The sequence below is a fragment of the Peromyscus californicus genome, unplaced genomic scaffold (assembly GCF_007827085.1).
Source record: "Peromyscus californicus insignis strain IS unplaced genomic scaffold, ASM782708v3 Scaffold_4__1_contigs__length_199733344, whole genome shotgun sequence".
In the NCBI taxonomy this organism is placed as follows: domain Eukaryota; kingdom Metazoa; phylum Chordata; class Mammalia; order Rodentia; family Cricetidae; genus Peromyscus; species Peromyscus californicus.
The window spans coordinates 16077253-16089454 of record NW_026294562.1 but is presented as its reverse complement, the minus strand read 5'-3'; the positions used below and the strand labels follow the sequence as shown (position 1 = coordinate 16089454).

Below are 12202 nucleotides of genomic sequence, written 5' to 3'. Positions count from 1 at the left end.
CACTACACGCCTCCCGGAGCCGATTTCCTTTCTTGGATTGGATAGCTGGGATGCCACTTTTCGGGGTGCCACACTCTGATTGGCTGAGCGCGGCCGGACCCGCTCAGTTACCAGGCAGCGGGCTAGACTGAGGCTAGTTACCACGTCAGTGAGCTGACAGGGGAGGTAGCCGGCTCCACCGACCGTCCCGGCCCAGTTATCCTGGCCTGAGTGAGGTCTCCCCCTGAAGTTCGGATCGACTTCCAGAAAACAGGCTCCTTCCCTTCCCTCACTCGCCGCCAGCGCCGGGAAAGCGGCTGGGAGACGCCTCCGGGGCCGGGCTGGACATGAGCTGCGGCTGCCGGGACTGGGACTAGGCCCCGCCATTTTGGATCCGCTGACAGGTCAGCGAAGTCTCTTCCTAGAGTTCCAGCGTCGCCAAGGCTGCCTGACGTTGCCATAAGGAATAAGGAGGAAGGGTCCTTCGGTTGGGCGAAGCGGGCTGGCTGAAGGGCTTAGGGGAAGAGATAACTCGAAAGGATTGATTGAGAGAGAGAGAGTAGGGAGGTGTGCAGGGACCAAAGGTCAGGCCCTTGCCCCCGGAGGGGTGTTTTCAGCTCTGCTTGTGACTCTGGATGCCAGAATCATGTCTAGTTTTCTAGGCTTAATCCAGCCTCCAACTCCTCTTTTTCAAGCTTTCTGCACTCTATAGAGAATGAAGTCCTTAAAATCGGAAAGCAAACCTAAGGATGGTTTTTCGGGCTTTTAGATAATGAATCTTTGCAGATTCTGTAAACTGTCACTTCTGGGTGATTTCGACCCTAATACAACTGAAGTGCCTCATTAATTCTGAAAGATGAACCAGTGCCGTCTGGATTAGGTAGTAGAAGAGTTGAGGCCAGCAGCCTGAGGAACTGCCTATAAGGTTTCCCTTACACAGGACAGCTCAGCTGTCACCGTGGGTCTGACGTAAACACTTTTTTTTTTTTTTTTGAGACAGGATCCCTGGTTGTCCTGGAACTCACAAAGATACGCCTGCCTCTGCCTCCCTGTTGCTGGGATTAAAAGCATGTGCCACTACCACCCTGCTGTAAACACTTTTGGTGTGTGTTTTGGGTAGGCATTTACCCACTGTGACTTTTTCCCACCTACCCTAAGGATATGCGGTTTAATCACGAGGAAGCCACTCTATTGTGATACATTCGATTGAGTGCTAAGATTGAGAGATTTGAATACTGATAAATTTGGTACTGGTGGGCTATTTATTTTTAGTAGATTAGGAAACATGAAAAGGGCTGGAGATGTAGCTCAGCTGGTTGAGTGCTTGCCTGGCGTGCACAGAGTCTTGAGTTCAGTTGAGTTCAGTCCTCAGCACTTCATAAACGCATGTTGGCACACACCTATAATTCCAGTACTTAGGAGGTAGAAACGAGGGTCAGACATTCAAGGTCATCCTCTGCTACTTGAGTTAGAGGCCAGCCTGGGCTAAAGGAGATACTGTCTCAAACAGACAAACAAGTCATAAGAGATGTTCTACTCCTGGAGGTAGAGTCAAGGAAGCAGAGTGAATGATGGGCACAACCCCAAAGAGTGTAGTTTATGGCCCAGTCATGACCTTTGACATTGCTGTGTTATTAATCGGTGGAAGTCCATCAAAGATAGAGTAATTTAGAGATGAGAGACAGTGTAGTGTTTTTTTAGTGCAGAAGCTCACACACCATTATTTCAAGAGTACCAGGCACTAGTGTCGGCCTTGTGGAGGATACAAATGAAAAATCTGCTTTGGGATTGCTCAGTTTACACATGGTCTTACAATAATGGGACCTTTGGGTCTTACATATGGTAGCCGAGCAGTCTACCACTGAGTCATATCCCTAGCTTGCTTCAGTTGTTTATTTTGAGACATGGTCTCTAAGTTGTCCTGGCTGCCTGGAAACTTGTTCTGTAGACCTTGAGCTTGTGATCTTTCCTCAGTAGCTGGGTTTACAGGCCTGCACCACCCGGTCTGCCTATATACTTCTGAAAAGTAGTGACATATGCTAGGTGTAGTGACAGACATGTATAATCTCATTGCTTTCGGGTTAAGAAAGAACATTTGAGTTTAAGACCAGCCTGGCCTACACAGTGAGATCCTGTCTCAAAAAAGAAAAAAAAATAGCAGAGTTAAAAGTAGAATCTGCCTAGTTCCTTTCAGCAGATATTGGGCCCCACAAAGTATCATGCATCCCTGGGATTAGTTTAGTATGTGGTTAGGCTTTGTGGCCTGGCAGTCAGCAGTGCTTGTGCATGCTGAGTAGAAACAAGGGGGAACACTGTCTCTGGGTTTGGAAGGCAAGTTATCTAGGAGGACACAATCCTTGAACCAAGTTTCTCTTACTTAATTCTCTTTGCCCTCCTGAAAATGGGTGTGTTAATACCTGTATGTTAGGAAGAGAAGGAATAGTGTTATAATTTATATGTATAGATTTAAAGCAAATGGGATGGGAATGGTACAGGACACTGCTTTTTATGAGATGCAGACTCTTCAAAAAAAAAGGGTGTATCTCAGTGATAAAGCATTTACCTAGCCTGTGAGAGAGAGGCCCTGGATTTGATCTTCAGTGCTGGGGGCAGAGGGCAGAACGTAATTTTCTATATAAGGATAATTTCACTAACATAAATTTTCTTTAAGGTTTTCTCACACTTCAAACTCTTTTAAAATAGTGGCTGTAGGCAGACTATATAGTATGTTACAGTCTTTTTTTTTTTTTTTTTTTTTTGAGACAGGGTTTCTCTGTGTAGCCTTGACTGTCCTGGACTTGCTCTGTAGCCCAGGCTGGCCTGAAACTCACAGAGATCTGCCTGCCTCTGCCTCCTGAGTGCTGGAATTAAAGGCATGCACCACCACTACCACCACCACCGGGCTCCTATGTTCCAGTCTTAACAGTGATGCTCATTGGCACATTTTAGTAGCTGGTATCAGTTCTAGTTCCAGCTTACCATACTCTCTGTCTCCTATGTTCTAGAAGTCAGGATGACTGCTGCTTTACAATAATAGCACTCATTGATAGAGTGTTTATTCTGGCTTCAGTGGGCAGCTAGAGAGGAAGAAGACACAGCTCCTGCTTGAGAGGAGATACTATTTATAAACAGCATCACTGGGAAGACCACTGATTGATCACACTCTATTCATGTTGATTGTTACTGATTAGAATGATTGGATCCCGGGTTCATGGTGGCCTTGAGTTGAAGGGAGAAGGAGAGATCCATTTTACCTTTATGCTGGAAGAGCTATGACATAAATGTAACAAATTGTTGTTCTTTTTTTATGTTTCAACTGCATTTGTTTAATTAAAGGAAAATACAGTAGAGTGGTATGCTCCTTTGGGATTCCAGTAGCAGTGGAAATGATCCTGGAAGTGATTTATTCCAGATAGTGACTGTGATCACAGAAGCAATATAAATATAAATAATTGTGGAAGTATGAGGACACATCTTTTGGTTGTTGTTTGTTTTTGTTTTTCAAGACAGGGTTTTTCTGTGTAGCCTTGGTTGTCCTGGATCTCGCTCTTTAGACCAGGCTGGCCTGAAACTCACAGGGATCCACCTGCCTCTGCCTCCCGAGTGCTGGGATTAAAGGTGTGCGCTACCACTGCCTGGTTGAGGACAAATCTTATAAGCAAGGGTTATAAATTTGAATGCATGTCGGACAGATGATGTTACTGACTGAAGTGAGTCAGGTGGAAGATGGATAGGAAGCAGCAGAGCCTGTAGTATGCAGGCCCCTAACTTGAAGAAGGCAGCTGCTTATTCAGCAGGTGGCTACTGTTTGGAGACTTGAGCACAGTATGACTAGCCTTCCTATTTTTTAGTACAGGATGATTCTTAGAAGATAGACGGGCTGTATGGGACTGTCACTGCTGCTCCCACTCCACCGTCACTCAAGCTGGTCACCCTTATACCTGTGTGTTCCGGGTGGTTAAAGATGAGGGCTAGAGAGGAACGCTGTTTCATTTTCGTCTCTAAGATGGGCAGTTTTGGACAGGTCAGTGGCTTCCCCACATACGGTTCTGGAGATAGTCTCAGAATCTCCACAGGGAGAGGAGATGGCACGAAGAGCTAAGGTACACTGGGCACCTGATTAGCCGGTTTGAGAGGATTTTCCAGCTGTGCCTGGTCAGAGCAGAGTACCTGCTTTTTCCTCATTCGACGACTTTCTATAACTCTTACTCTTTCTCTAATTTTTGTTCAGTAAGTTTTTTTTTGTGTGCCTCTCTCTTCTGAGCTCAGTAGTGTGTTTTGCTTGCATGTGTGTGTGTATGTGTGCCATGTGTGTGCCTGGTGCAGATGGAAGTTAGAGGGAGTTAGATCCCCTAAACCTGGAGTTACAAATGATTGTGAACCACAGTGTGGGTGCTGGGAACTAAACCCAGGTCCTCTGTAAGAGCAACAAGTGCTCCTAACCCCTGCACCATCTCTCCAGCCCCTCACTCCCTGTTTTTTGTTTTGTTTCGTTTTGTTTTTGAGAGAAGGTCTCACTGTGCAGCCCAGACCAGTCTTGAGCTTGGGATCCTCCTTCCTTCACCTCCCATTGCTGGGATTACAGATGTGTGTCGCTGTTCGGCTGAGGTTTGTGTAAGAAGGACTGTGTACACAGTGTTATGGGCTGACGACAGATGTGCTCATTCTGTTTAGGAGAATGAGTGAGTTGAGGAAGACTCGTGAGCAAACACCATCATAAAAGCAGGGTATTTAGTGGATGCTGACAAAATGTTCAGTGCCTTGTGGTGCTTCACAACAAACCCAAGGGAAAATGGCTTCATTCTGTCTGCAATGGAGAATTGTAGTTCTTTTTGTTTCTGGGTTTTTTGTTTTGTTTTGTTTTGTTTTGCTCTTGGACAAGGTCTCAATGTTTAGCCCAGGTTAGCCCTGAACACTTAATCTTTCTGTTGATTACCACATATAGCTACTGTGGAAAACTGTAAACGAAGACTCAGGAAAGTTAGGAAATTTGTTTAAAAGGGTTATAATTCGTAGTACAGTGCTTGTCTAGCATGTGTGTAGCTGTGGGTTCAATCTCCAACACTGGGGGTGAGAGGGGAAAAAGAAAGGAAAATGAAAAAAAAGAAAGAAAGAATAGAAATAGGTCTTGGCTATAGTCATTTAGGTATAAGCAGTAAGGACTGGAACTCAGGTCTGTCTTGCCTCTGAAGACTCTTATAACCAAAAACATATCATAATTGATTTTTGTTTTTTGAGACAGGGTTTCACTGTGTAGCCCTGGCTGTCCCGGAATTCATTGTAGACCAGTCTAGCATCAAACTCATAGAGATCAGCCTGCCTCTGCCTCCCAGGTGTTGGGATTAAAGGTGGGGGCTTACCCCACCTGGCTTGATTATTGAATTTTTTTTTTCCTTTCCCTCTTCTTTTTTTTTTTTTTTTTTTTCGAAACAGGGTTTCTCTGTGTAGTTTTGCACCTTCCCTGGAACTCGCGTTAGAGACCAGGCTGGCCTCGAACTCACAGAGATCCGCCTGGCTCTGCCTCCCAAGTGCTGGGATTAAAGGCATGCCCTGCCGCCGCCGCCGCTGCCGCCACCGCTGCCACCACCATCCGGATTATTGGATTTTAGTGTGAAATTTTGGTAGAGTTTACAAAAGTGGCTGAGAGGAGAGAACATTCTGAAAAGAAGGGAGTAGCTTTTACAAAGGCAAAGAGGGAGCAAACCCTGACTTGAGAAAGACTGAGCTTAGTGTGTGGGCATGCCTGTAATCCATCACTCAGGAGACTTGAGGCACCAGTGTCTTGAGTTCCAGGCCATCTATAAGAGCAAGGTCCTCATTAAAAACAAACAAAACACCAACCAACCAACCCGTCAACAAAAAACAACCCCAGATCGTCACCAAAAGTGATGCTCTGCTCTACTGACTAGTCTCACCACACCTACCCCTTGCCAGAATTTTTTTATTTCTCTAAGGTCTAGACCTAGAAGTGGAATTGCTAAGATAAAGGATATGAAGTTCTTTAACTTGGCATGATGATCCCAAATTGTTATTCAAACTGATTGTATCAGTTAGATACTCTAGCCATTTGGTCTTTACTAAGGTATTGTCAGATTTATTGTGTTTTTGAGATAGTATCTTACTCTTTAGTTAGTCCAGTCTGTGGTTTTTTTTTTTTTGTTTGTTTGTTTTTGGTTTTTCGAGACAGGGTTTCTCTGTGTAGTTTTGGTACTTGTCCTGGATCTCACTCTGTAGACCAGGCTGGCCTCACACTCACAGAGATCCGCTGTCTCTGCCTCCTGAGTGCTCAGATTAAAGGCATGCGCCACTGCTGCTTGACCCAGTCTGGTTTGTAACTCAGTATATGGCCCAAGCTGGCCTTGAATCCCTGACATCCCTCCTGCCTCTGCCTCTCCGGTGTTGGGATTAAGGGTGTACACCACCACTGTCTGGCTTAATAATCTTTTTTTTTTTTTTTTTTTTTTGGTTTTTCGAGACAGGGTTTCTCTGTGTAGTTTTGTGCCTTTTCCTGGAACTCACTTGGTAGCCCAGGCTGGCCTCGAACTCACAGAGATCCGCCTGGCTCTGCCTCCCAAGTGCTGGGATTAAAGGCGTGCGCCACCACCGCCCGGCCTTAATAATCTTTTTATATGAATATGTTATTTGTATTTTCTACTTTGTAAAGTGTTTATTCTACTCATATTTCTTGCTTTTTCTTTTTACATTTTCATGTGTATATGGTGTGTGTGCACATTTTTGCATGTTTGTGTATGTGCACTGTGTGTATGTAGAATCCCAAGGTTGATGTCTGTAATCATCTCCAGTCTTCCATCTTTTCACTAAGGCAGGGTCTCTCAATCAAATCTAGAGCTTGCCCATAGTCTTGCTAGTCAGTTTGCTCCAAGGATCCTGTTTCTGCTTTCTGAAGCTGGAATTAGAACAGGTGGGCTACTGTGCCCACCTGGCATTTATATGGATTCAGGGGATTTGAACTCTGGTCCTTACTCTTGCTTGGCAAGTCTTTAAGTTCTTATCCATCTCTCTAGTCCTCTTTTTCTAATGAAAAAAATTGCATTTACTTATTTTGTGTATGTGCTGTGGTGCATATGTGGAGGTCAGAGAACAACTTCAGGAGTTGGATCTCTCATTTCATTAAGTGGGTCTTGGGGACCAGACTTGTCAGGCTTGGTAGCAAGTGCTTTACCCACTGAGCCATCTCTGTGACTCCTTTAAAATTTTAGTTTTATGTGTTTGTCTACATGCATGTCTGTGCACCACATGTGTGCAGTGCCCACAGATGCCAGAAGAGGATGCTGGCTCTCATGGATGTTTGTGAGCCACCATGTGAATGCTGGGAATTGAAGCCAGGTCCTCTGGAAGAGCAGCCATTCTTTTGCCTTGCCCTTCCTTTTGATTTTTTGAGACAGGGTTTCACCACATAGGGTAGACTGGCCTCAGAATTCTGCCTCTCCTGCTTTGTCTCTTGATTGCTGGAATTACAGATGTGTGCCACCATACCTGGCTTTAGTAGTATCATTTAAAAAATAATTAAGAAAAAAATTTACTTGTGTATTGTATATTGAGCATAGCCCCCTCATCTCCACTTACTGTCCCCTTTCTTGCTTCTTTTCCTCCCATTGGTCCCCTTCATCCCCCAGACAGTATTACTATTACTTTGATATATACATATATGGTATTACTTCTTTCTGAGATTGTCTTAATTCACTTAGTGTAATGATCTCCAGTTGGATACAAAATCCTGGGGATGATATTACTCAGTTGTTGGTGACTGAAGAAAATCCCATTGTGTATATTCCTACACCACGCTTTCCTTGTTCCCCTGTTGTCAGTTACCTAGGTTGGTTCCTTAATGAACCTATTGAGAATAGGGCTGCAGTAAATATTGATGTTCCAGTATCTCTGTGTTATGTTGTCTTGAAGTAGTCCCTAGGGTTAAGTACCCACGAGTGATACGGCAGGTCATATGAATGACCCATTTTTAGTGTTTTGAGAACCTCCATATTGACTTCCATGTGGCTGGACTAGTTCCACCAGCGAAGTATAAAGAAGAAAAAAAAATTTTTTTTCAGCCCTGGCTGTCCTGGAACTCACTCTGTAGACCAGACTGTCCTCGAACTCAGAGATCCATTTGCCTCTGCGCCTGGCTATATTTCATCTTGTGAGAACTGTCTGTTCATTTTACTAGCCCATCTATTGATTGGATTGTTTGAGACCTTTTTTTCCCTCTTCTTTGTGTGAGCATGTGTGTTGTACATGTTTGTGTAGGTACACATGCGTATGTGTCCTTTGGAGGCTGAAGGTCAATGTCAGGTGCCCTTTGCCATCTCTTTCCACCTTCATTTTTGAGATGAGGGTCTTTCATTGGACCTGCTCACCCATTTGGCTAGACTGGCTTGGCCAGCAAGCTCCAGGGGTCCTCTTGTCCCCACTTCCCCAGCACTCTGGTTACAGGTACCTGCTGCCATGCTCCTTATTTGCATTCTGTGAATCCGAACTCAAGTTCCTGCTCTTCTGACTGTGCCATCTCCCTGGCTCTGGGTTGTTATTTCTTGTATATTTTAGATGTTAGACCTCTATCAGATGTATAGCTAGTTAAGCTTTTCTTTTATTCTGTAGACCGTATCTTTACTCAATTAACTGTTTCCTTTGCTGTTCAGAAGCTTTTCAATTTCAAGAGGTCTCATTTATCATCAATTGTTGGCCTTATTTCCTGAGTGACTACATTCTCATTGAAAGTCCCTGCCTATATCTATATCCTGAAGTGTTTTTCCTCTAACAGGTTCAGAGTTTTGAGGCTTTGATCTGTTTGAAGTTGGATTTTTTTGTGGAAGATGAGAGACAGGGTTCTAGTTTCATTCTTCTGTGTGTGGATATCTGGTTTTCTTTCTTTCTTTTTTTTTTTTTTCAAGACAGGGTTTCTCTGTGTAGCTTTGAGCCTTTCCTGGAACTCACTGTGTAGCCCAGGTTGGCCTCAAACTCACAGAGATCCACCTGCCTCTGCCTCCCTTGTACCAGGATTAAAAGCATGTGCCACCATGCCTAGCTTGATGGTTTTCATGACTTGCATTTTCTGGGGATCCCATCTCTGTAAAATATGAGATATTTAGCTACTTAAAAATTTAGTTTAGGCTGAGTGCTTAAGAGCAGGCTGCTCTTCCAGAGGACCTGAGTTCAGTTCTCAGCACCAATATGACAGTTCACAACTGTCTGTAACTCCAGTTACAGGGGATCTGAAACCTTTACACAGACATACTTGCAGATGAAACACCAATGCTCATAAAATAAAAATAAATATAATCTTGGAAAAAAAAATAGCTGGGAGTTGGTATCACACAGATTTAATCCCAGCACTCGGGAGGCAGAGGCAGGCAGATCTCTGAGTTCAAGGCCAGCCTGGTCTACAGAGTGAGTTCCAGGACAGCCAGGGCTACACAGAGAAGCCCTGTCTTCAAAAACAATAAAACAGAGGCTGGGCGGTGGTGGCGCACGCCTTTAATCCCAGCACTCGGGAGGCAGAGCCAGGCGGATCTCTGTGAGTTCGAGGCCAGCCTGGTCTACCAAGTGAGTTCCAGGAGAGGCGCAAAGCTGCACAGAGAAACCCTGTCTCGAAAAACCAAAGAAAAAAAAAAAAACAAAACAAAAACAAAAAAAAACCCCAATAAAACAGAACAAAATTTTAATTTTAAAGAAGTTTTATTTTATGTATATTAGTGTTTTGTCTGCATGTATGTTTGTGTACCTTGGGCGTGCCTATGGATGGTTGTGAGCCACTATGTGGGTGCTGGGAACTGAAGCTGGGTCCTCTGAAAGAACAGAAAGTGCTCAAAATCGGAGCCATCTCACCGACCATTTTTCTTTTTTTTTGAGACTAGATCTCTCTGTATAGCTCTGGCTGCTGTGTAGACCAGACTGGCCTTGACCTTGCAGAGACTGGCCTGCCTCTGTTTCCTGTGTGCCTGGATTAAAGGCATGTGCCACTACTGCCCAGCTTTAGATGCTTTATTTTGTGTGTGTGTGTGTGTGTGTGTGTGTGTGTGTGTGTATCTATAAAATATATTAATTGTACTTGTCAACATGGATGACTCCTAGATAAAACATCAAAATGCAAATTGCAGAAGAATATATAAAATATATAAAATATTAATTACACATAAAACATAGAAATAATATTGTATGTTATTTAAAGGTACATGTCAGTGAAATAAGAGTAAAATGTTAATAAACATCAGTTTTATAATAGGAGTCATGAGCAGAAGCACGGAAGATAGGATTGGGAAGTACTGAGAGTCTTCCCTTGCACCACTAGTCTGGATGTAGCTTTTTGTGTGCTAAATATCACATGTTCAAAAAATAACTGTGTGTTTTGCATGAGTGTTTTTTTTTTTTTTTTTACATAAATAGTGTTAGAAAGTTTAATAATTTTTTTTTTACTTTGCAATAGTTCTGAACTCTTTCTTTTTTTTCTTTTCTTTTTTTTGTACTAAAATATTTTATATTAATCATTCAAACTTCATTTTTATACAACGAATGCATACATCATGTGGGGGTGTCTCATGGATGCGGGGAGGGGCTGCGGGCAGGGCCTGTCTGCAGCAGGAGACTGGAGGCTGTCTCGGCCATTGTTGAATGATCTGGAAGGCGGAGCCTGACTGATGCCATCACACCTCAGACAGACCAGCAGCTTCCAGGCCTTTTGCCTACAGCTGCCTACCTGGTTCACTCACAGGGGCTTTTTTTTTTTTTTTTAAGACAGGGACTCATAATATAGATAAGGCTGGCTTCAAACTCACTCTTGAATACCAGTGTTAACTTGCATTAGCCACCATACCAGATTCTGAGGAGTTTTTAAATAATGGGAAGTAGCAAATTTGTTGTTGCATGTTCCTAGGATATACTCTATGCCAACAAAAAAAATTTTTTTTTGGGAAAGAGTCTTATGAAGCCAGGCTGGTTTCCAGTTTGCTGTGTTATGAAGGATGGCTTGCTTTTCTTGGTCCTTCTGCCACTACCTGCTGTGGTGCTTAGATTACAGACGGTCACCATCATGCCTGGTTCATGTAAGTGGTGGTGGGATTGAACCTAGAGCTCGTGCATGCTAGGCAAGCACTCTACCAGCTAAACTGCATCCCTAGTCTTCCAAGAAGAAATTCTATTTTTCAATATTTTCACCTGGGGAAAGAATTAAATATCTTTTCTAAGTGCTGTTCTGGACAGCACAGGCAATCCTACAGTAGTTCCTTTGGGAGCAGTTATAATACTAAGTTAGCTTTCAGTGTCGTTTCAGAGTTTCACACAGCATCAGCTTTACAAAAGCATTCACTGTAGTCTTCTTGGTGATTTCCTGCAGTAAATCAGTGCATGTGAGGTTTTAGAACCTCCGAGTCATCATGCCAGTGTCCTGGAGCTAGCTGCCTTGGCAGAATGGATGCAATGTTTAAGTTCACATTCAATTGTGATTCCAAACCAAAAAACTTTTTGTTTTTCTCTCTTTCTCTGAGACAGGGTCTCACTATGTAGCTTAGGCTAGCCGTGAACTCACAGAGATCTACATGTCTCATTCTCCCAAGTTCTGGGATTAAAGGCACACACCACCACAGTGGCTAAAACTGTTCTTCTTAGTAACCTTCATTATTTTATTTCTTTTGCTTATTTTAAAGAAATGTTTGTTCTTTTGTGGCACACAGCTTTAATCCCTGCACCCAGGAGGCAGAGGCAGGCATTTCTGTGAGTTCAAGGCCTGCCTGGTCTACATACTGAGACTCTGTCTCAAAAAAATTTTTTTTTTAATTTTTTTGTTTTTTGAAACAAAATCTCATGTATCCCAGGCTGGCGTGAAATTCACTATGTGGATTGGGCTGCCTCTGAATTTACAGAGACCCAGTTTTTCTCTGTTTTCAGAGTGTTGGGTTTAACGGTTTACACTATCACACTCTGCTGCATTGTTGAATTTGGAGTTGTATCTTGAACTACTTGGACCTTCCAGAGACTTTTAGGACAGTTAGTTTTCAGGTAGTTAGATTCATTATTAAAGATGGATTTAATCTTAGTATTATAGGTGAAAAATCTTGGTACTAGAAAGTCAAATGACATTTCTCACATTGTTAGGCTAATCATGAGTATGTTTTGGGTGACCTAATTAATTAATTAATTAATTGATAGTGCTAGATTATTTTTTTATTTTTATTTTTATTTTTTTTTTTTGGTTTTTTTTTTTCGAGACAGG

The 12202-nt window shown here is 43.1% G+C and overlaps 1 protein-coding gene across 10 annotated transcripts in view; it reads left to right on the top strand.

Moving 5' to 3' along the window:
- Positions 1-136: 136 nt before the first annotated feature.
- Gbf1 (golgi brefeldin A resistant guanine nucleotide exchange factor 1) overlaps positions 137-12202 on the top strand; it is a 153590-nt gene continuing 141524 nt past the window's right edge. For 5 of the 10 annotated variants that reach the window (XM_052760537.1, XM_052760536.1, XM_052760533.1 and 2 more), the window contains exon 1: positions 137-383. The gene's annotated coding sequence lies outside the window, so the exon portion shown is untranslated. The remainder of the gene's footprint in view (positions 384-12202) is intronic. The other 5 variants (XM_052760541.1, XM_052760539.1, XM_052760540.1 and 2 more) reach the window with 1 other exon arrangement.